This window comes from Amblyomma maculatum, unplaced genomic scaffold, assembly GCF_055883805.1.
Source record: "Amblyomma maculatum isolate TAMU_Amacu unplaced genomic scaffold, ASM5588380v1 scaffold_18, whole genome shotgun sequence".
Taxonomy (NCBI): Eukaryota; Metazoa; Arthropoda; class Arachnida; order Ixodida; family Ixodidae; genus Amblyomma; species Amblyomma maculatum.
Window position 1 is genome coordinate 56611 of NW_028146743.1, and position 23988 is coordinate 80598.

The 23988-nt window shown below is 48.6% G+C and overlaps 1 long non-coding RNA gene across 1 annotated transcript; it reads right to left on the minus strand.

The window, feature by feature from the left end:
• Positions 1-721: 721 nt before the first annotated feature.
• LOC146171675 (uncharacterized) lies at positions 722-13622 on the minus strand. The gene is made up of 3 exons (XR_014702767.1): positions 13271-13622; positions 4004-4098; positions 722-3916 (listed from the first exon to the last, which is right to left on the minus strand). It is a non-coding gene; the product is annotated as an uncharacterized LOC146171675 (long non-coding RNA).
• Positions 13623-23988: the final 10366 nt, after the last annotated feature.

Consider the following 23988-nt stretch of genomic DNA (forward strand, 5'->3'; position numbering starts at 1 on the left):
AGCGGAGCGCACTCACCGCTGAGCCAGTGCGGCGGGGAAAATTTACGATTTTGGGGGCTGATGGCACAGGGCAAAAATAACCACAGATCTTTTATATTAGCGGTTAGCATGGTTTAAAAACAATGCCTGATGAAGTTCATGTATTGTAACCGGATGTTGAGGGGAAAAAGAGAGGCAGCGGAGCTATGTCGTGTATACGTTAGCCTATCAACAACGACCGCACAGCTGCGGAGGCTCTCTTAATTTTTACTTCAGAGAACAATCGAATGGCCTGACCTAAAAAAAAAAAAAATCTAAAGAGCACTTCGAAAGTTGGGCCACTAAAGTGCGATGAGGCGAAAGCCATTATAGTGCGGTGGATCGTAGCCCGCCATTACGGCACATCTATCTCCCTCCCTTCTTTCACTTTCACCCTCCCTTTACGGGTGGTACATCTGTCCGCTGAGAACTGTGACAGATACTGCGCTTTCCTATCCTGTAAATCAATTTGAAATGCCGCTGATGCCTGATGTACTAACGCCTTCTAGACATCTTGGTCTGCTTCTGTTTGCTGTGTGGTGCGGCGTTCGAGGAAGCATCAAATGAAAGGCGCTGCACGGACGCCTGGATAGGACGCCCGGAGGGGTCAGCTTCGTCTATGCATGAATCGCCTGGTGATGTCATGACCAGTCATGACGGTACATGGCACGCCTCTTGTCGAACACAACCAGCATTCCACTGAACGTATCAAAGTTCACCGGCGTTCTATAATTCGTTTACAGGAAATCAAAGACGCAGTATCTGTCACTCGCGGAATCCCGCTATCCTCACGGTTGACAAGGAGAATTATGATGAACGTTTCACGATCCGGGGCATCGCGCTGTTAGTACAGCGCTCAGCTGGGGATCCAAGGGATTGAGGTACGATTCCCAGATGGAGATAAGGTTTATTTATTTTTAACTGAATTTGCATTGAAAGTGTGACACCCTCTTCCGACAACTGCTGACAACGATGAGGTATTAAAGGCTTTTGCCTTACAATAAAAAATCCCCTCTGCTTCGCATTGTTTTATAGAGTGCTCATTCCTTCCATCACAGAAGGCCCCTCACCCATCGTCCGAACTCAGACTCGGACAGTTCTACGACGTATAACACTGCGTAAATGCTGGATGTACTTCTACAGGTCGATCGTGAGGAAGGCGGAAGCCAAAGGGAGACGAGGAAGGCAGGCGACTGTTTGCCAGTGTCAGGGGAGCAACCAACACGAGCCTCAGCAAGCTACACACGGCAACTGTTAAGTGAAACCAAGCGTGCAACTCCTCCATGACGTCACGAAGAACCGGACTCAGCTGCGCTAGTTCAAAACTGCGTCAATATGGCACGGCATGTGACGTTCGGCATGTCAAAACTGCATCATAGCTTCACGAAGCACCGCGATGGTTTCCCGGAATATTTCTATCGACTGGCTTGTTTGACAGACTCACCGACACATGAATATGCGGTCAACAGTGCTGTGCAACGAGACTTTGATACAAGCATAATCATCATCATCATCAGCCGCACTATACCCACTACAGGGCGAAGGCCTCTCCCGTTTAACCCAGTCCTGTGCTAGCTGCATCCATTTGACAACCCTCTGAATTTCGTAATCTCATCCAACCATCTAATTTTATGTAGCCCCCAGAAACGCTTACCTTCCATTGAAATCCAATTGGTTACCGTCTTAGCGACCATCGGTTATCTTCTCTTCAAAAATGTCTGCCCTTGCCCATTTCTTCTTCTTAATTTCGACTAGGATATCAGTAACTTCAGTTATTTATTTAATCCACTCTTCACGCTTTCTATCTCCTAGCGTTACATGTACCATTTTCCGTTCCATGGCACTCTGCGTTGTCCTCAACCTAAGTAAAACCCTTTTTGTTAACATCCATGTTATAGTCCCACAGGTTAGCACCGGTAGTATGCAACTGTTATACACTTTCCTCTTGAGTGATACCGGTGAGCTGCTATAAGCATAATGTTCGAGTACCTTCCAAATGCGCTCTACCCAAATCTTATTCTCTTAGTTGTTTCCCGTTCGTGGACCAAATCTGCGGTCACTACCTGTTCTAAATAGCCATATTCGACTGCCACTTCCAAAGCATTGCTACCTATTTTAAACTTCTGTTTCTTTTCCAGATTGTTGAGCATTACCTAAGTCTTCTGCACATTAATCTTTAGGACAACGTTTCTGCTTTTCCTGTCTAGATCGTTTATTATTAATTGCAGTTGGTCCCCTGAGTTACTTAACAAGGCAATGTCATCAGCGAATCGCAGATTGTTATGAATTAAGATAATGTTAGCGTTCTTCCACGACTCCCGGTACCTTCGATGTCGCCAGGTATTGCGTAGACAGGCTGGCCAGTTTTTCTAGCACAATATCCCCTCCGTCCTTTAACAAATCTGTAGTTAACTAACACTCCCCAGCTGCTTTTCCCCTCTGCATCTTCTAAGGCTTTTTTAACCTCATCCTTCGTTAGTGTCGGAACGTCTGGTTGCTCTTCATTACAGCCAATTACGTTCTTGGCCTGAGTACTACGACTACTGCCCTCGGCTACCTTGATTATCTTGTCCATGTTAGTAATGACATTGCCCACCTTGTTCCTCAGTGCCTACATCCGATTTTAACCTATGCCTACTTTCTTCTTTACTGCTTTCAGGCTACGATCGTCCTTTAGAGCATGCTCAATTTTCCCCACGTTATACTTCCTTATGTCGGTCACCTTGCGGCCTAGAGATTTGCTTTGATGCCTCTACTAGTTCTATCCGGTCAGTTGGGTCTTGATATAAGCAACCTACCGTCAAAGCGACCGCGGAGGGGACAAAAAATTAAAAATTAGGAGACACACATTATGGCACATTAATATTGAAATCTTGCATCCCTCACAAAGATAAAAGCTTTTTATTCTTTTTCCTCAGACAATAAGCCCGCACCTTCTCTTTCTATTTGGACGCATCATCACCTACTTAAATATCGCATGTAAAACCAGTAGTATTCACACGCTCGTGGCCACCCATGGAGCCCGTATAAACACAACTGCGTCACCGTAAGCGTCATCTGCACGCCTTCACACACGGCTGATACCAAAATGAGACGCGCCGCAGTTTCCTCGGGCAAAGCTACGCCTGAACGCTTCGCAGAATGCGGAAGTATGATTGTAGCTGAATGCTGGAACCTGCGACAGAGCGCGCTTGGATGTGGTCGAAAATTTCCGGCCTATGGGAGCTTTGGCCGAAATACAGAACACTGTACTGCAATGAACACAAGCGAAGTCTCAGTTGTGGCGCCTCCGTTTGTGCCTGCATGAGTTAGCCAGAAAACTAGTACATGACTGCTTTCTCCATTAGTTCTGCAGACGCGAATATGGCAGCAGGACCGCGAGGCACACATAAGCGAAGAAAATGCCGTTCCAATCCGCGCTCCCGCGTGAAACCTTTGTCGAGTAGCGGTGCATTCCGCCGCGCGCTCGGGCCACTTAAACACTCCTGATGGTGCACCAGAACAGCATCGCGTTTGGATTCGAGCCGATCACCAGGAAAGCTGCACGATTTCCACGACGAGGACCCTGGGGAGAAGAAAACGAGCCTACGAGATTTGGCACCAAAATGCCGTCAAACCACGCGTCCCACATGTGCTCGGCGTTAGTGTCGTTCACAAGACTTCCTGTCAGGCGGCGTCCTATGCGATAGCATAAAGTGGTCGAGTCTACGAGAGTGACATAAGCCAATCAACTACCTTTTGGGGTTGAAACTTTCGTCCCGTCTGTAGTCAACTTACATACACACCGCGTGAATTGGCATCTTTTGGTGAAACTGAATATTGACTTCATGTGGCAGAATCCCGTCCGATTGCCAGTAGGTGTCAAGGCAGTCGTCAAGCAGCTGTTGGATCCCATACCCTGCGAAAGCGTGCGAAGAAGAGAGGTTACTTCAGGATCGCCTGACGGAATTCGATGTTCACTTGATACTCGGGATCCAGAACTCACCGGGCATGCAGGATGAGAAGCACCATACGGCTTGTTCTCCGACGTCCCGGACACCGCCCTCAATCTCCAAACGTGGGACGACAACGTTCATGGTTCTAATAGGAAGAGAAGGAAGGATAGGGGACAGGGTCAAACCCGTCAAACAGTTGAGACGCATTACAACGCTCGCACGGATCTAAAAAAAAACCTGCTCTCCCATCCACCCTATGAGAGGTATGACACTGATGAGTATACATTCAGATGTTGTGAGGATCAAAACGCCTCTCGTGCAAGGCGGATAACGTTACAGTGAAAAGAAAAGAACGAGCTGCGTTTGGCCGCACGCCAATATCCGCGGGTGGTCGTTATTCAACTGTCATTTAGGCGGACACGCGAGAACGAGACCACGACGACATGTGGTTCGGATCTGCTCTAAAATACAGGTGCCTCATCAACTAGCCCACACTTTTTCTAATTCAAGCGATATTCAGCTTCATAAGCAATTAGATAACAGCGGGGTCCGACTGCGCGTCAATGCGGGCCACTGGAGTTCGTGCTGCGCACCCGCAACCTGGTCCAAGCGTGGAGGCATTCCTTTTATTCTTTAAGACCTCCGCATAACGAACGCAGTCCACGACTGATAAATTAATCATCGTCTAAAAATATCATAATTACCTATTTATTTCTGAAAGAACAAGCCGAAAAGGAAGAACGTGAGTGTGTGTATATATATATATATATATATATTGACACATGCCATTCATAGACGACGAAGATTTGAACGGCCGATTCGGAAAAGACGACGAAGCAATACGGTGCTGCGCTTTTGTGCTGTCTTGACTGGCTGTTGGTGTTCTTCGGTGCCAGAGTGCCAGAGTGCCAGAGCGCCTTCTCTGTAACGTTACGTAACAAATCTGGTGGAGGAATAGCCAGGTATCGATCCAGTCCTGCATAATCAACCTGTCAATACGGAGCTTACCCCCGTACATCAACGCCTCGGCCGCCGCCTACGTGGAGAGCCCCCTGAATTTGGACCCCTTCCGGCCGCTACCAGGACGACGCACCCTCAGACGGCCGTAGAACCTGCTGCAATGACATCTGAGAGCAGGCTTCCCACCCACATTCTGTGTCATCTGCCGCGAACACCCCCCTCTTTTCATGCGACGTGTTCGAGGACGCCGAGGACTGGCTTGAGAACTACGAGCGAGTTGCTCGTTACAACGGGTGGACTGATGAGCGTAAGCTCCACAACGTGTTCTTCGCTCTTGAAGAGTCTGCACGGACATGGTTTGAAAAATATGAGGCTTCCTTCCCATCCTGGGCAGCCTTCTGTCGTGATTTCAAAGCCACGTTTCCTAGCGCCGACCGCCGGGAGCGAGCAGAAGCTGCGCTACACTCACGCATTCAGCGCCAGAACGTGAGCGTGCGTATGTTCTTTGAGGACATGACACGCCTTTTCAACCGTGCAGACCCACAAATGTCAGAAGATAAGAAGCTGCGTCACCTGATGCGGGGCGTTAAGCAAGAACTTTTCGCGGGACTGGTGCGCAGTCCACCACGCACTGTGGCGGAATTTCTCAGCGAGGCAGCGACCATGGAGACAACGCTGCAACACCGAGCCCGTCAGTACAACCGTGACGTGAACATCATTAGGTCCGACACACCCCCTGTACATGTCGGCAGTGACATGGACTCACTACGCAATCTCATCCGTTCGGTCGTGCGGGAGGAACTGCAAGCGCTCCGGATGCCTTGCAACACAGCATCTTTTCCTTCATTGGCTGAAGTCGTCCGGGACGAGGTGCGTATGGCAGCTCAGCAAGTTGCTGACGTTGTTCCCCAGCAGCGCGTTCCTCACCAGACGTTTGACGCGAGGCCCACCTACGCGTCCGTCCTGAGTAAGGCTCCCCCGCCAGACCATAGTATCAACGCCGCAGCTCCAGCAATGGAGCCGCAGGGTCCCCGCATGGAGCACCTCGCATGGAGCCGCATGCAGCCTCGCTACTCCCCTCCACCAATCTACCAGCCACCCCGTAGAAGTCAAGTATGGCAGCCCCGGGATCGTCGGCCCCTGTGCTATCATTGCGGTGAAGCCAGTCACCTTTACCGGGCGTGCCCGTACCGCCGCGTCAACATGCGGGGTTTCGCCTCGGAGGGCCTCTACCCTCGGAATGCAGAACGGCCTACTGAGATTGCAAGCGACCTTGCAGCGCGACAGTACCCCGTCACATCCGGTTACCAAGAGCGTCAGTCTACGTCCCCGACGAGCAACCGTTCGACAAGTCCCCACTCTACCCGACGCCGCTCTCCCAGCCCTGGCCGGAAAAACTAATACCAGCGGCCTTCGGAGGCAGGGTCGCTGATGTCGGGAAATGTGAAGATCCTCCGTCATCGTCAGGCCGACCCGACGAGATTTCACTTGTGTCAGGTAGCGACAGCATCCGGCATACTACCTCCGATTTTTGTGTAACGATTGATGGAGTGGATGTCACCGCGTTACTCGACACTGGTGCCGATTATTCTGTAATGAGCCGTGGTCTCGCCCGAGAATTGAAGAAAGTTTTGACAAATTGGTCCGGCCCGAAAATTCATACGGCGGGAAGTCACTTGATTGAACCTGCAGGCAAGTGCAAAGCGCGGGTCGGCATCCGTGGTTTTGTGTATGTCGGAGAATTTATCGTGCTTCCTGAGTGTTTGAAAGACTTGATCCTTGGTCTAGACTTCCTGCAGACCAACGGCGCTGTCATTGACCTGAAAGAAGCGCGTGTTTCTTTTTCGACGAAACGAGCCGTGGCGCGCATTGAAAACGAAGACCCGGGTCTGAACGTTTTGCGTATAGTCGACGATGACGTGAGGGTTCCGGCACGTTCTAGTGTGATGGTTCTTGTAAAGCATGATTTGTTCCACGATTACGAGGGCATCGCCGATGGGCACCTTCCGCTACTACTCGAGAAGGAATTAGCCGTTGCTCGAGGACTCGTACAACTGCAGAACAGTTGTGCAACTGTCCTCCTGACAAATTTTGCTAAGGAGATGCGGCATCTCGCCAAGGACACGGCTGTTGCCGTCCTTCACGATGTTACTGCCTTACCTCATTTATGCACCGCCGGAACGAACCCTAAAGAAGAGGCCGCACCTTGTCATGCTCTGCAAACCCGACTTGAGGCCCGATCAAAGGAATCTTCTCTCGGCTCTTCTGAGCGATTTCACAGACTGCTTCGCCACAGGCTCGAAGGTCGGTCGTACTCCTGTCGCCAAGCACCGCATCATCACCGATGAGACCACGTTACCGGTATGCCAGCGCCCGTAACGGGTTTCTCCTAAGGAACGTGACGCCATTAAAACGCAAGTGGATGAAATGTTTGCGGACGACGTGATCCAGCCTTCGACGAGCCCATGGGCGTCGCCAGTGGTCCTTGTCCAAAAATAAAGATGGCACCTTGAGATTCTGTGTCGATTACCGAAGGTTAAATAACGTGACCAAAAAGGACGTCTATCCGCTGCCCAGGATTGATGATGCCCTCGACCGACTACGCGATGCCAGGTACTTCTCCTCATTAGACCTCAAAAGCGGATACTGGCAAATCGAAGTGGATCAGAGAGACAGAGAGAAGACTGCATTTGTGACGCCCGACGGCCTATACGAGTTTTTAAGGTGCTTCCGTTTGGTCTTTGCTCTGCACCGGCCACGTTCCAACGTATGATGGACACGGTTTTATCAGGTCTCAAGTGGCAATCGTGCTTGGTGTACTTAGTTGATGTTGTTATTTTCTTGCCTACTTTCGAGCAACACTTGGACAGGTTGCGCATCGTACTTCAAGCATTCAAAGGCGCGCAACTAACGATCAAGCCTGAGAAATGCCACTTTGCTTTCAAAGAACTACGCTTCCTCGGCCATGTTGTCAGTGCACAGGGCGTTCTCCCTGATCCCGAGAAGACTACCGCAGTGTCAAATTTTCCACGTCCCACCGACAAAAAGGCACTTCGACGATTTCTAGGTCTTTGTTCGTACTATCGACACTTCGTCAAAGATTTTTGTAAGATAGCTGAACCACTGACAGCACTAACCAGAGATGACATACCCTTCCTGTGGGGAGACGATCAAGAGCAAGCCTTCCAGGAGCTTAGAAGCCGCCTACACAAACCCCCAATTCTCGCCCATTTCGATGAAGACGCCGCAACAGACGTACATACTGATGCCAGCAACGTTGGCCTCGGCGCGGTACTCATTCAGTGGCAAGGCGGAGTAGAACGGGTTATCGCCTACGCGAGCCGAACACTCTCACGATCAGAGGCGAACTATTCGACAACGGAGAAGGAGTGCCTTGCGGTAATCTGGGCCATCAGCAAGTTTCGACCATATTTGTACGGGCGATTCTTCCGTATTGTCAGCGACCATCATTCCTTGTGCTGGCTGGCAAGCCTTAAAGACCCGTCTGGACACTTAGCTCGTTGGAGCCTCCGTCTTCAAGAGTATGACGTTACTGTTGTCTATAAGTCGGGACATAAACACCAAGATGCGGATTGCTTGTCACGCGCGCCATTGGACTCCACCGCAGTAGAAAACGCCGACGAGTTTCCCCTTATTGGGGCCATTACTCAATCCCATATGGCTGACCTTCAACGCAAGGACCCGGAGCTGGCGCCGCTCATCGATTATCTGGAAGGACGCGGTGGTAGAGTACCGCTTGTTTTTCGTCGTGGCTTGCAGTCATACGCTCTACGAAGTGGAGTTCTCTACAAGCGCAATTTTGAAAGATCAAGAGAGACATTTCTACTCGTAGTACCTACGCACCTACGGCCTGACATCTTGAGCGCTTGTCACGACGAACCGTCCGCCGGCCACTTGGGAGTTAGTCGTACGCTTGCAAGAATTCGGGAGAAATACTATTGGCCGAAATTATTACCTTCAGTACGATCCTACGTTAAAACCTGCCATGACTGTCAACACCGAAAGACTCCACCCGTGAAACCAGCTAGATTTCTTCAGCCGATCGCTCCACCGCAAACTCCATTCCAGCAAGTGGGAATGGATCTTCTTGGTCCTTTCCCGAAGTCAACTAATGGAAAGCGTTGGATTGTTGTCGCGACAGACTACTTGACCCGATATGCTGAAACCGCGTCGCTCACAAATGGAACTGCCACCGAAGTAGCAGAGTTTTTTGTCCACGACACCGTGTTGCGTCATGGCGCTCCGGCTGTTATCATTACCGACCGCGGGGCAGCTTTTACGGCCCGCCTGACTAAGGCTGTACTGAACCTTACACATACTAGCCATAGACGGGCCACGGCATACCACCCGCAAACTAATGGCTTGGTGGAACGGCTAAACAGAACTCTGGCCGACATGCTGTCTATGTACGTGGATATAGAGCATAAGACCTGGGATCAAATCCTCCCATGTGCCACGTTCGCATACAATACGGCACTTCAGGAGACGACGCGGCTCACACCCTTCGAGCTTGTCTTCGGCCGTAGAGTGACCACTCCACTGGATACAATGCTGCCCGTATACACCGACGACGAACATGAGCTTGACCTGGACATTGCTAGTTTTACTCAGCGTGCGGAAGAAGCGCGGCAGCTGGCAAGACAGCGCATATACCTACAACAGCAACTAGACGCTGACCGTTACAACAAGGGACGGCGCTTCGCTGCCTACGAGCCTGGAGACTATGTCTGGATCTGGACGCCCGTTCGTCATCGTGGGTTCTCTGAAAAATTGCTGCGTGGGTACTTCGGCCCATACCGTGTCCTCCGCCGCCTCAGCGACGTTACTTATGAAGTTGAATCCGCGACCCAAGATCCCTCAAGCCGCAGACGACGCAAGTTCACTGATGTTGTGCACGTCGTCCGGATGAAACCCTACCACGATCGCCCCGCTGACTAATCTTGAGACTGATGGCGCCCCGTTTTGTGCTGTGGTATCCCATACCAACCTAGCATACTATCTGTCAGCTCATCGCATCAAGCAGCATTTGCAGCATCGAGGCGATGCTGCCAAGAAGGGGGGCAATGACACATGCCATTCATAGACGACGAAGATTTGAACGGGCGATTCGGAAAAGACGACGAAGCAATACGGTGCTGCGCTTTTTTGCTGTCTTGACTGGCTGTTGGTGTTCTTCGGTGCCAGAGTGCCAGAGCGCCTTCTCTGTAACGTTACGTTCCAATATATATATATTTTTTTTTTCAGGGAAAAACTTGTGCACTTGTGAACAAAGAGCAAGCAGTTTTCTACAGATAAATTTCCGAATAGAGACAATAAAAATAAAAGGCCACATATAAACCACAAGAAAGACCAACTTTGAGCGCCTAGAAATATTTCGTCCGAGCGAGCACAAATAACTAAATAGAAGTAACCGGTGACTGCAGGGTTATAACGTGGTGGAAATGTGGGATATAGCACACGTATAGCATAGCGGAACGACCGAGAATTGTGAGAACTGGTAGATGTCGCGTCTTGTGGTTCAAGTTCTTTTCCCTAGTTCCGGAAACAAACTCAGCATAAGGAGCATTTAAAAATCTGAACACGCACAAAACAAGTGCACTTGCATGCTCACGGATGACACAGAATAAACAGTCAACCCAAACAATGCTAGACCACGTGATCACGTTCGCAATAGTCAATCCACGCCTTCAATGGCCACCCCGCAAAACTCAAATTAAGCTTGTAAAAGGGACAAGCGCATAATTAAGTCTCCCACGCGTACGAAATAAGCAGGCCCCTTCTCGATGCATCCATGAAACGATGAAAAAGCGGCAGCTGTAAAAAAGAGGGAACACACTTATCTTAGTTGTTCGAGGCGCGTTGTGGGCAGCTCTTGAGGGCGACCTTCTCCAAGTTCTCTGATTGTGGAATCAGAACGACCCGAGGGCCCGATTCCCGAATGTCGAATAGCGACATCCGGTCGGGCGAAAGCCGCAGAGGCTCAAATGCCATCTGTGGCTTGGACAACAGTAACGTTTACTTGGGTATACATAAATCGCATATTTGTAAGCATGAATGATATTTCGCGGGTCGCGTCTATGTATGTAGGAGGACTGATCATCTCCACTGTCGAAATAAGTTTAGGAGGGGGGAGATAAAAAGCAGGTGATTTTAAATGGAGAGGAAAATGAAGAAGAATAAGAAATGGTAGCCAGGAATTCTGGTTCATCTTAAAACCACCGGAAGACAAAACACAGAAATAAGGAGCACAACACGATGCTGGATTTGGCTTTTGCTGGCGGTAGTAGACGGTCAGAGGTCAGAATACACGCGAGCTATAGTATTTATTTACTTATTTACATACACTGCGCTGACTGCAACCGTTCTGTGGCATTTTGTTTTCCTGCTTGGGCCTTGTTCAGCCTAATGCAGCCAAACGCGAACCATTGATAGGAAACACATTCCATAAAAGTGTCATGTTGCCGATATTCAAAACAGTTACAAATTGTGCCGAAATCTGACAAATAAGGTTTTAAAGCAAACGGAAGTACGAAGCTGACAAGTACAGTCGCCAGGACACTTAACCGGAATGCTCGACAGCGTGCCCTTCACGACGCCAGCGCCGCGAAGCGTTGGCCGCTGTTGAAAATTGCCTTGAAATGCTTGCAGCTGCTCTGAATATCTGGAGCGCAAATTTATGACTCGCATTATGCCGATAACCGTGTTGATGGGCTCGGGTCGCTCCTTTCCGCCCGTCGTTGATGTCAATGATAAGAGCGGAAAACAAGTTAGTTTGCTTATTTGGGCAAACTGACACGGCTAGAGACTGCTGGCGTGCCTTCACGTTTGGCCGTGAAGCTCAAGAAGCAAGCATGCAAGCCTCAAGTTGAACAACTCATATGGTCCCGCGTCTGCACTGCGCTTTTTTTTTCTTCTTTCAAGCGGCTCCTCTGAGCACAAATTTGAAAGACGCGCGAGCAGCCGCACGCCACGTCGGGTTGCCGAGATAAGCAAACTGCACCGTGTTTACTGTGCGCTGCTTGACCTGGGCCACCAGGGAAACGTGGCGACACGGGCGCAACAAGGCCGCGTACAAAGCGGCCGCGAAAGACAGTCATTTCAATCTGCGCTCCCCCTATGACAGCTGTGCAGCTGCAACGGAAAATAATTAGCACAAGTGTCTCGCAACCGAACCGAAAAAATCGCGATACGAGGCGCTATTGTTTCCGTACGCGCGGCCACTGACAGCATAGTCTCTATGCCGACTATTTTGCAAGGTATTCTTGGGCGGCAGAATTAATTTAAAGCCGTCGATCAAATGAAACTCGAGCTTTGCTGTTTATTTATTTATTATTTATCCACAGCGAAAGTTCGGCATTACTCCGAGGGGAGTGGGATAGATACATACAGCATAAGACGTTGCAAATATGACAAAATACAATATGAAATCAGACCGATCATCCAAAGATAACAAAGCAGTAATAAAGGAGCGCAGCACACAAGTCAACGCACAGGCAATGAAACAAAATTTCTCATCTGTATTTCGCGCAGGCAAACTGCGCAAAGATGACACAAAAGTGGAGTACACTATGAAAACACATGAAACAGGAAAGATGGCTGATGCGCACAGATAACACTTCCTAAGCTAACGATTATTTCACCCAGCAATTAAAAAAAAAACTGCGATAAAGACACCGTTGCTCACAGTGCTAGCTAATAACTTAATAGGTAAAATCATGTGGGCAGCCACATCGGCGCATGACTCCGCCGATAAGCAATGCACAATTGTTCATTCATTATGCGGGCTGTCGCATTGTCCAGTGCTGGTATGGGCTGCTTTCTACCGAACACCCCCGCTTTGGGAAATAGGACGTGCCTGGCACACTCGACGGCAATCGGCGTGTAGGGCACCCATAGCGCTGCCGCGTCTGGCAATTTTTACGCCTTAACAAGTCATTTGTACTAACCTTTATTTTCCGTTGGAGCTGCACATAAGTTCCCTTCATCATCGTCGTTATCATGACTTTTAATTAAGCAGTCCCTAAAGCTGGACAAATTCCCCCCAGTAAAGTCCATGCTAGCCATGCTACTCCGGCTGCGTCCCCTCATTCCGGTAACCTTCCTGATCATTTCCGCCAACCTCACAGTTTCCATGCTTGCCTTCTAATGGAATCACTTCCGCTGAGGTACGGGACCACGGTTACCGTGATTTCGCGAAACGTGCCGTGCCCATGGTATCAACTAAGATATCAATCGCTAGCAATCGCTCCTATCGCATTCTGTCGCTTTAAGTTGAGTCACAAAGCTAACATGGATTACGCATACGCCTTCAAAAGAAAATCACGAGATTCGCTCACCTCTTATTCCAGTCGCAGATAGCGCTGTGCAGCAGGAATGAAAATGAACGTCGTCGACGTCGTCGCAACACTTCGTTGAGCGAGGCTGGCGAGGCTTACGGCACAGTCAGCGCAGCTTAGACACGAAGCGGGGACACAAAGACGACGAAGCTTCGCCTCCAACCTTGGCGTGGCCTGGTTGCTGCTCGCTCTATTACTGCGTTGGATGGGCGCCGCTCGCCGTCGTTTCAGCACATTCGTCAGTTCAGTACGCGGGCTATCTACTCTCGGATTACCACCAAGCTACAAGGCGTTGCACAATTAGACGCGCGCTGTAGAATGCTTCTCCCAGCTAAACCGCGGAATCCTTGCAGTTCAGATTTCGCACAGAAATCACATTTTGTCGCTAGTATTTTTTAATACTAAATTTGTTTGGGGTACTTGCCTGATTCGATCAGAAGAAGTCAGATGTTCCCATCGCCTGCGGCGGCGACGACGCCAGACAAACCGCTGCCCCAGCGATGGGACTGGTGGCGCCACCTCATGCTGCTTACGACAACTCAAACCTTCTGCCAGAAACGTTCGCCCCCTCTTTTCCTGCTACAGAGTTGTTGTAAGCAGCATGAGGTGGCGCCACCAGTCCCAACGCTGGGGCAGCGGTTCGTCTGGCGTCGCCGCAGGCGATGGGAACATCTGACTTCTTCTGATCGAATCAGGCAAGTACCCCAAACAAATTTAGTATTAAAAAATACTAGCGACAAAATGTGATTTCTGTGCGAAATCTGAACTGCAAGGATTCCGCGGTTTAGCGGGGAGAAGCATTCTACAGCGCGCGTCTAATTGTGCAACACCCTTTATTGACGCGCTTCTGAGTGCACTGGTAGCCGCAATCGGTGGCGATGGGGAACGGGAATACAAGCTTCTATCCTGCCTCTGGTTGCACGAACATAGGTACTACATTCACCATGGCGGAAGTAGAATGGTGGCGAAGGCTGGGCCCAAAAGCGGTTCAGCGGTACCGCAGCATAGCCACAGGTCGGGGGGCCAACCACTCAGATGAGGAAATTATACTACTATAAATTAAAAAGTATCAATCAACATAAAAAGATTAAGCATTTTGATAACTTCGCTTGTGAATGAGGTAAGGTATTTTTTAAATACATTCTTAATTTTTTTTTAATCTTGCAACACTCTTATCACCCCACCCCCTTGATGTTGCATCGTTCAGGAGGCGCTGCCAGAGGTAACCAAGGCAACGGAGATAACGAAGCTGACGAAGCACGGAACGGTTTCTTATCGCTGTCTGCTACTTGTCTGCTGTGGTGCGGGCCTTGGTGCGCCCGGAAAACCGTACTTTAGTCAAGGCAACGGAGATAACGAAGCTGACGAAGCACGGAACGGTTTCTTATCGCTGTCTGCTACTTGTCTGCTGTGGTGCGGGCCTTGGTGCGCCCGGAAAACCGTACTTTAGTTCGCAGGTCTTAAAATGTCCCTTTTGTGAAGATTTTGACGTTCTTGCTGGTCGCTGCTCTGTCGCCGTTTGGTGAGATTTAATATCCCCCTACAGCCGTGTTTTTTTGCTTTCGTTCCCTTCGTGGTGCGGGCAGTTCGAAGTCTTTTTGCAGCATTTTATTTCGCTTAGCGTTTTATCGCAAGATGAGCCCGCACAAAGTGAGGAAGCGATGCTCTGTGGCACGTTGCGACAGCGTGGACTCAACCGTCGGTGTCTTACCGCTTCCTGGCTGACTTTCACCGGTGAGCAGATCTGGAGGTTGCACACAGACTCAATGTATGCTCTAATGCTCCTGTGTTAAGCATGTTTGTTGATGCTAAAGCTGTCTGGACTGGTGCAACCTTGAAATTGCCTTGAAAACTGCTGTATACTTTCTGCCGAAGCATTTAAATGTGAAGAGTGATCCCAGTGCTCTATGCTCCACGTATGTTTTGATGCGCCTACTAATTCATGACATTTTTATTTCAATTGTAGCTGTCATAGCTTTGTCTTCTGTGCATGCATGTTTCGTTCTGTGGCAGGCACTTCAAACCTTTTCCATGCCTCGGCTGTGATCATTGACATGATTAGCCCACTTAAACAGCGCTACTGTTTGTGCTGTCTGCGACATGCATTTTTATTGCTGTGATTTGTTGCTGTATTTTATTGGTTGATGCAATAAACCATGAATATGAAAACCATAATTGTTCACTTAGTACACTCTGTTGCGAACTAGGCACGACTGCCCCGTTGCACTAGTGTTTCTGGACCGCACCTTACTGTGCTGAGGGACAAAGTAAATGGCCAAAGTACTTGCATGATTTGCAGCAGCATTTGTATTATGAATTTGCATGCGTGGTCTCTATTTGGAAATATTGCTGCCTTTCAATGTCGCTACCTTTGCCAACCACTTTCATTGTGCTGAAGCAACTGCTTATAAAAAAAAGGGCGTAAACAACAGAAACTCGAGTTCTTTTCTTGCTATTACTTCAGAGCTGAAAGGGGATCTCTAGATCACATAACATGGGAATGTGCAAAGTCACCAGGCAGGGCTAAAAATATAACTAAAGACGCCTGGGAGACCCTTCTGCGAAGCTCAGACCCAAGAGCCCAAAGAGAAATTGTTCGACTGGCCGAAGATGCCGCCGGAGTCCAAGCGGCCTGCAACTAAGGCGACTGTCCCACCTTCCGGGTCTAACCCCCGAAGAGCAGGATAGTCGTTCTGTTGGACGAATAAAAGTTCTCTCTCTCTCTCTCCCTCGAGTTCTTTTAGATGGCAAAGGTTGGCGCGCGCTGAAAGGCAACAACCTTCAAAAGATGCAGGCTCGTCAATGCAACGCGGCGTTTTTTTAAAAAAATACTTTATAATTCGCCCCAAAGTGAACGTATGCGTGACATCATTTGACGTCATGGCCCCTCAATTTTCATAGGTCGCTGGAGCCCCTGAGCCGCCATGTTTTGTACGTATGGGCTTCTATGGAGCCTTCGCTACCATAGTACATATACCTTGGTCATATGACGAACGAATGGCAGAACTTTTCCCATCTCAATGCTACTTGCAAGCCACTTGTCCCTAGAAATCCCCAGCCTCCCCTGATCGCTGCGTCGAACATGGCGATGCCCGGCGAAGCGAGAGCCGTCCGATTCGCTGTGGATTCTTGTTTGCTCACGAGAAAAAAAGTGATGCGTAACACCTTTGTGCGCCACTATTCGCGCGGTATAAACAATCGTCTTAACATGCGGGGTATTCAGTTATGAGCCTTCTCCGAACAGATAGTTATGAACTACCCGTCCCTCTTCTAGTTATTTTACATACTTGCGTAGCTCAGTGCGTGTGTCTGGCGCTACTAATGAGCAAGAAATATACTCCATAACTATCCCGAATACGCACGTGATCCTCGCCCACGGTGTGGATGGCGTCATTAATTAGAAAATTGATTGCGGGCGAGCACATACGTTCCAGTACAGGGAGAAAGAAACTCCCTGATTACGTCTGAGCTCCGTGTTTTGTGGCTGAACTTCGTCTCTGTTATTTACTGAAATTTTTGGTACAAAAACATAGAATGAATATAGCTTCCACTGAAGTGTATCATTTTTTTTTTGCTTTTGAAAAACATGCAGAATGCACATAAAAGGCACACTCAGTGCGGCATCTCTGTCGACGAGACAATTGAATGAATTCTTTTGCACGCCTCGTCATTACTTATGTGAACCATCTTGTACTCGGGACACAATTTTGCCATACCATCCAGATGCCTCTGAGTACAGTGCTTTGTCCGACATTGTACAGAAGGCTGAGGACTGCCGTCAGCTAGCTCGCACGTTTACCTCCAACACTCAAGGCTATCGCAAAGATCAGCATGATAGCGATACCCCTGCTCCGACGTTCCTGGCCGACAGCTTCGTTTGGCTATGCGTTCCTGCCACCAGCAAACTAGAAACGAAGTACCACGGACCTTATCGCGTCTTGGAACGCACATCCCCTGTTAATTACATCATCGAGCCAGTCACCCCTTCTTCCGACCACAGCCGCCGCGGCCGTGAGGTTGTCCATGTTAGCCGCCTCAAGCCGTATTACAACCCTCTGGTTGTCCCTTCCCCGTGAGTCGCCAGGATGGCGACTTCTTCACGCGGGGGAAATGTAAAGAAGACGAAGAAGAAACAACCCTGCGGCATCACCATCACCACCATCGCTGGTTTCCGGCGCCCATCTCTCTCGCGCTGAAGCTGTTCCCTGCGGCTGGTATTCCGATCCCTCTGTGCCCGAATTACTGCCAGCGCTAGACATTCAAACCATCTAATAAATCCACATTTCAGTTTGAATGTTGTCACATGGGTTTTAACATCCCAAGCCAACTCAGGCTATGAAAGGCACTATAGTGGACTGCTCTGGCAATCTGAACCACCTGACATTTTTTAACATGCATGGAAATTCTTGAATATGTGATATCTAAAAAACTTTGGAGCGGTGAGAAACAGACCAAGTAATGCCACACACAAAAAAAATATGTAAAAGGAAAATTATCTTTTCACTTAAGGGCAAAGACAGGAAGGCAAACATTCTTGGTCTTTTTGTAGTGACTTTAAGAAGACATTCAAAGCTAAAATAAAAGATCTAACCCGCAAAAAAAGGGACGCATGGATTCAAAATAAAATGAAAAACATGAAAGGATATTTACCAATTGCGTGACAAACAAATGAATGTTATGTGTTTATTTTGCTCCAATGTATGATTGGTTTATTCTAAAGACAAGTTCAGAAGTGAGAACAAAAAAAGTTCAAGGAACACTTATGAAAGAAACAAAAACAAGAAGTATAGCTTAAAAGAAAAGTGAGCTTTGTATGTTTTCACTTGAGGACAAAGAAAGGAAGGTTATGATGCATAAAAAGTAAAAAGAAATTACTTCCTTTTTACTTGAGGACAAAGGAAGGAAGGTCATTATTCGTGCTCACATATAGGCAAAGAGAGCCAGTTTAAAAATGAGTTTCCTTTTGTCAAAAGAAAGGAAAGTCTCAAAAGGGGGAGTTCAAAGGAAACTTCCTTTAGTCAAAAGAAAGGAAAGTCTAAAAGGGTGAGTTCAAAGGGAATTTCCTTTAGTCAAAAGAAAGGAAAAGTCTAAAGGAAGTCTGTTAAGGAAGCAAAAAGGAAAAACAAAGGAAGTAAAAAGGCAAATTTCATTTTCATCAGGGTCACGGCCGTATAAGAGAAAGAAGGGCGAAAAATCAGTTGTTGCGTGGGTGGCAGTGTTGTACGCGAATGTTAGGAATGGCAGTACCTGGTCCCAGTTGGAGCTCCCAGATTCAGATGTAACATACATTGCGAGCATGTCTCCAAGCGTACGGTTGAAACGCTCCGTGAGGCCGTTGGTTTGTGGGTGGTACGCGGCTGTAGTCCGATGTATCGATTTGCAAGCCGACAGAAGCTCTTGGACTACTTCGGAAAGAAAGGCACGACCTCTATCGCTCAGTAGTTCGCGAGGGGCGCCGTGTCGAAGAATGAAGTGGTGCAGGAGAAAATGGGCTACCTCTCGGGCTGTCGCCGCGGGAAGTGCAGCAGTCTCCGCATAACGGGTCAGGTGGTCGACGGCGGAGATGACCCATCGATTACCAGCGGCACTGCATGGTAGCGGACCATAGAGGTCGATTCCCACACGATCAAACGGGCGAGCTGGACACGGTAAAGGCTGGAGAGGGCCAGCGGGGTGACGAGAAATCTTGCGTTGTTGACAGGTGGTGCAAGAGCGAATGTAACGACGTACGAAATTGTACATTCCCCGCCAGTAATACCTCTGACGAATTCGATCATAGGTTTTTAGGAGGCCGGCATGAGCGCTTTGCGGGTCAGTGTGATGGTGGGCACAAACCTCGGAGCGGAGGTGGCGCGGAATGACAAGAAGCCATTTTCTGCCATCTGAGTTGTAGTTCTTTCTGTAGAGCAGGCCGTCCCGAATGGTAAAATGGGAGGCCTGTCGGCGGAGTACCCGAGGATGCATAGCCGCGGAAGGAGTGCCAAGGACATCTAGCAGGTTAGAAACCCAAGGATCTTGTCGTTGCTCGAAAGGCATATCCTCAATGGTGAGTGCTGACAAAGAGGCTTCAGGAGGGGATGATGAGTTAGGCGAACGCACCGGTGACCGAGAAAGAGCATCGGCGTCAGAGTGCTTGCGGCCAGAGCGGTACACAACACGGATGTCGTATTCCTGAAGCCTGAGAGCCCAGCGCCCGAGACGGCCAGACGGATCCTTGAGAGACGCGAGCCAGCAGAGCGCGTGGCGATCTGTAACTACATCGAAAGAGTGGCCATATAAGTAAGGGCGGAACTTCGTTATAGCCCACACGATTGCTAAGCACTCCTTTTCGGTAACGGAGTAGTTGGTCTCGGCTTTGGTAAGAGCACGGCTTGCGTAGGCGACAACGTATTCGGAGAAGCCAGGCTTGCGCTGGGCGAGGACGGCGCCGAGGCCGACACCACTGGCATCGGTGTGAAGTTCTGTACGTGCAGTAGGGTCGTAATGGCGAAGGATTGGCGGTGACGTCAGAACATTGCGCAGCGTCGCGAATGCATCATCGCAGGTTGGCGACCAAGAGGGGAGGTTAGGGGCGCCTTTCAACAGCTGTGTAAGGGGGGCTATGATGGTCGCGAAATTGCGAACAAAACGACGAAAGTAAGAGCAGAGGCCCACGAAGCTTCGCAGTTGTTTCAAAGTGGTCGGTTTCGGAAAGTCAGCAACGGCGCGGAGCTTCTCAGGATCAGGCAGAACTCCATCTTTGCACACAACATGTCCGAGTATTGTGAGCTGGCGGGCACCGAAGCGGCCCTTTTTGAGGTTCAGTTGAAGACCAGCGCGGGTTAGGCAAGTGAAGACCTGGCGAAGTCGAGTTAGGTGGGTCGGGAAGTCTGTTGAAAAGACGACGATATCATCGAGGTAGCATAAACAGATGTTCCATTTCAGGCCGCGCAATACAGTGTCCATCATTCTTTCAAATGTGGCTGGGGCGTTACAGAGTCCGAACGGCATAACATTAAATTCGTATAGTCCGTCTGGAGTAATAAAGGCGGTCTTAGCGCGATGTTCCTCTGCCATGGGCACCTGCCAATATCCAGAGCGCAAATCGAGTGAGGAAAAGAATTCTGCGCCTTGCAAGCAGTCTAGAGCATCGTCAATTCTTGGCAGGGGATACACATCACGACGAGTAATTTTGTTTAGGCGGCGATAATCAACACAAAATCGTATGGATCCATCCTTCTTCTTAACTAGGACCACAGGAGACGACCATGGACTACAGGATTCTCTAATTACTCCGCGTTGCAGCATGTCATCGACTTGTTGGGCAATAACACGGCGCTCAGTCGGGGACACCCGATACGGCCGCTGATGGAGAGGTGGGTGAGCGCCAGTGTCAATGAGGTGAGTAACGGTCGTCGTGCGGCCCAAGGAAGATTGCGGGATGTTGAAGGAGGAGCGGAATTGGTGTAGAAGGTCAAGAAGTTGTTCTCGGTGGCGCGGCTCTAAAGCGCTGTCCACAGAATGGTCAAAAAGATCCCGCTGTAGCGGATCTGAGGCCACACGAGTTGGAGTCAAGACGTCAACTTGGCAAACAGGGAATGACAAATCATCAAAGGCGAACAGAAGGTCCACGGGCTCGATGCGGCCGAGGCACTCCCCTTCGATCAACATAACGGGAGACGCAAGAGGATTGGCTACCAGAAGTGTGCTAGCGCCGTTGTTCATGTCAAGGACGGCAAACGGCAGCGGTAAGTGGCGGCGGCGGCAGACAACGTTAGAGGGCACAAAGAGGACTGTCGCGGCGGTGGTAAAAGAGGCAGTGAGGGGAACCAGAACAGCGCTAACGGGTGGGACGGTTGTGTCATGAGCTACGAGGAGTTTGGCCGCAAAACGAGGACGCGGCTCGTGGAGCAGGGCATCAAACGGTGCATCACTCGATTCAATGAGCTCTACTTGAGGACTGGCGCAGTCAATGATAGCATGATGCTTGGACAGGAAATCCCAGCCGAGAATGACGTCATGAGAACATGTGGGGAGGACGTCGAATTCGATGATGTACAAGGCTGCAGCAATGACGACGCGAGCAGAGCAGATAGCTGTCGGCTGTATACTGTGAGCGGATGCGGTACGAAGCGATAGTCCCTCGAGGGGCGTAGTCACTTTTCGGAGGGAGCGGCAGAGTTTTTGGCTGATAACTGATACAGCTGCACCGGTGTCGACGAGCGCAAGAGTATAAACACCTTCAACGATGACAGCAGTAACATTCGCGGGATTAAGACGAGGACTTTGAAATTCTGTCGAATACGCAGTTCGTGCCTCGCGAACTGCGGCGGTTAGTTTTCCGGCTGAGTAGCGGGTCGTCGGCGCATTGGCGAAATGGAGCAGCGAAATGGAGCAACAACCATCACTTTCCTTTACTTTTATTAGAAACCTCATACGCTTCATTCAGAATTTATGTATCATTGACTGTCATGCAATAAAACCATAAAAAAATCACTACTGCACATAAGGCTTGTATTTACCAAGCATACATAACATCCTCATTAGTCTTCACTGAATGGCATTAAGTGTTTCTATAAAGTTTTTATTCATTAATACCTCGAGCGTATAAATGCACATCTGCCTGATGGCACCCCTAGTCACGGTTGCCCTTACTTGGCTGAAACTGAGTCAGTCAAATAAATTCCGTATCATGAGGTTACCAACTGAAAAAAACAAGATGGGCATTTCTGGATCAGCACTAAATTGTAGCATGCTTGAAGACAGCCAGACAAAACAATACAAAGTGGTGTATTCATCTGCACTTTCCAGCCCCTCTATTTGCAAGCACTGATCAGTAGAAATTTAGGTATAACTTCTGGTATTGACACACAACCTAATTGGAGTTGGAAACTGTTTTGGTGATAATGTTGCACAAGTTTTCAGTCCATAATTCACAGCTATGATGTGCTGAAAGTATAGTCAGCTTTACGGCTGTTATAGCCACATCAATCTATATTAGGTTCTTTCTATAAGTAGCAAGTAAACAGAATAACCCTGGCTTGGGCTAGCCATTAAAAGCCCGACTAATCTTTTATAAGAATTCATCTGCAGGAGCTCCAGAAAATAAACAGAGTGATGAAAAACATGTTTTTGCCGTCTCTATCCAAAGGACAATCCCTCAAATCTGCTTAAAAATCTTAACACAAAAGCTAATTTCATTGTGTGCAAACAGGGTTCATATTGCTTGGATGTTTGAAAGCCAACATGACCTGCAAATTAAATCGAGAAGCCTGTACAAACCTTCATGTACAGAGGCGATTGGGGGATCAAATGATAATTTGTAAATGCCTAAAAAAATTTGTTTTAAATTTTAGGCAACCATGAACTCCTGCTCCTCTCTTGAATAAACACCTGATATGGAGCACATTAATAGCAATTTCACTGCATAATGATTGAGTCTAATGAGGCCATCAAAATGGGTATTTTTTACACTCTCACAATAAATTCACTTCATTCTTTGTGCAGTGAAGCTTCAAAATCAAAGTTGGTGCAAGCCAACACCATCTCGTAAAACTTGAGATATCGCGCCGGCATATCCTGGTAGCATAAAACTATGTTGTCAGGAGGCTTTAGAATACTGGAATTTTAAATACATTTGTTGGCACCGAAGGCAGTGCCCTTTATGATGAGGTGCACAAATTGCTTACTGACCAAGTCGGAATGAATGGCAGTTGTATTATCTGAATGGTGTGTTATATTTTAAATCGAAATTAAGCATGATACACAAAGGGACAAGGATAAGCAGGGAACATAACAAGCACCGGCTTGTGACTGATTTTCATTTTAAAAAAAATGCACCCTTTATAGTTTCAAGCCATCACGTCAAAGACAGTCGAGCCCAAAAACCTGCCTTCATTCAGCCAATTTTATTGAAGGGCGTTTACACAATCTTCACCCTTGTTCCTTTATAACAATATGCCTCAGCCAGCTCGCGTACCATGTGGTTACAGCTCCTCAAAACTTTTGTTTCTGCCAACAAAGGCAGGCATGGCTTATCACGTGTATCATCCATGCAGGCATGCACCGCAGCAATGCAGGGGTAAATTCGACCCAGTTCCTGTTTTTAATGAGAGCTGGTATTCTTTAAGCAATCGCTCAAGCATCAGCCTCTCTGACAAATGTATACCCTCCTACAGGCGTGGGGAACTTCATACCCAACACCAGTCGCACACCTGACGAAGAGAATGGCATGAAGCTTCACGCTCTCAATCATACTCTTCCCTTCATGCATGATCCAAGGGCATAATGAGGCTAACTTGCACAGTGCGGAAAGAACAACTAGCGTAGCGTGGCGCCTCACCACATTCTTCAGATTCTGGGAAACCCTGGGGGCACAGGGTAGAACTTCTGGCCTCATTTCCTTGCAACTGTCACTATCTTAGCACATCCCAGCCTTCAGTTCGTGCAAAAGCTTCCCTGCCACGCCAACAGTGATTGATACAGGAAACTTGCCCAACAATGCACTCTTTCAAAATTAGGCTAGTCCAGATAACACATTGCTGGTGCTAGGCCATTTTAGACTGATCTTCATAACTTCTAATGTAAAATAAAAATAATTTCCGAAATTTTTCCATGCAATGAATGCAATCACCTATGCTTTGTTGTTTATTTTTAAAAAACAAAAAAAAACAGTATGCAAGTTAACATGGTACATTGTTATCATACCTATATCTCCATATTCAAACACAAGGTATAGA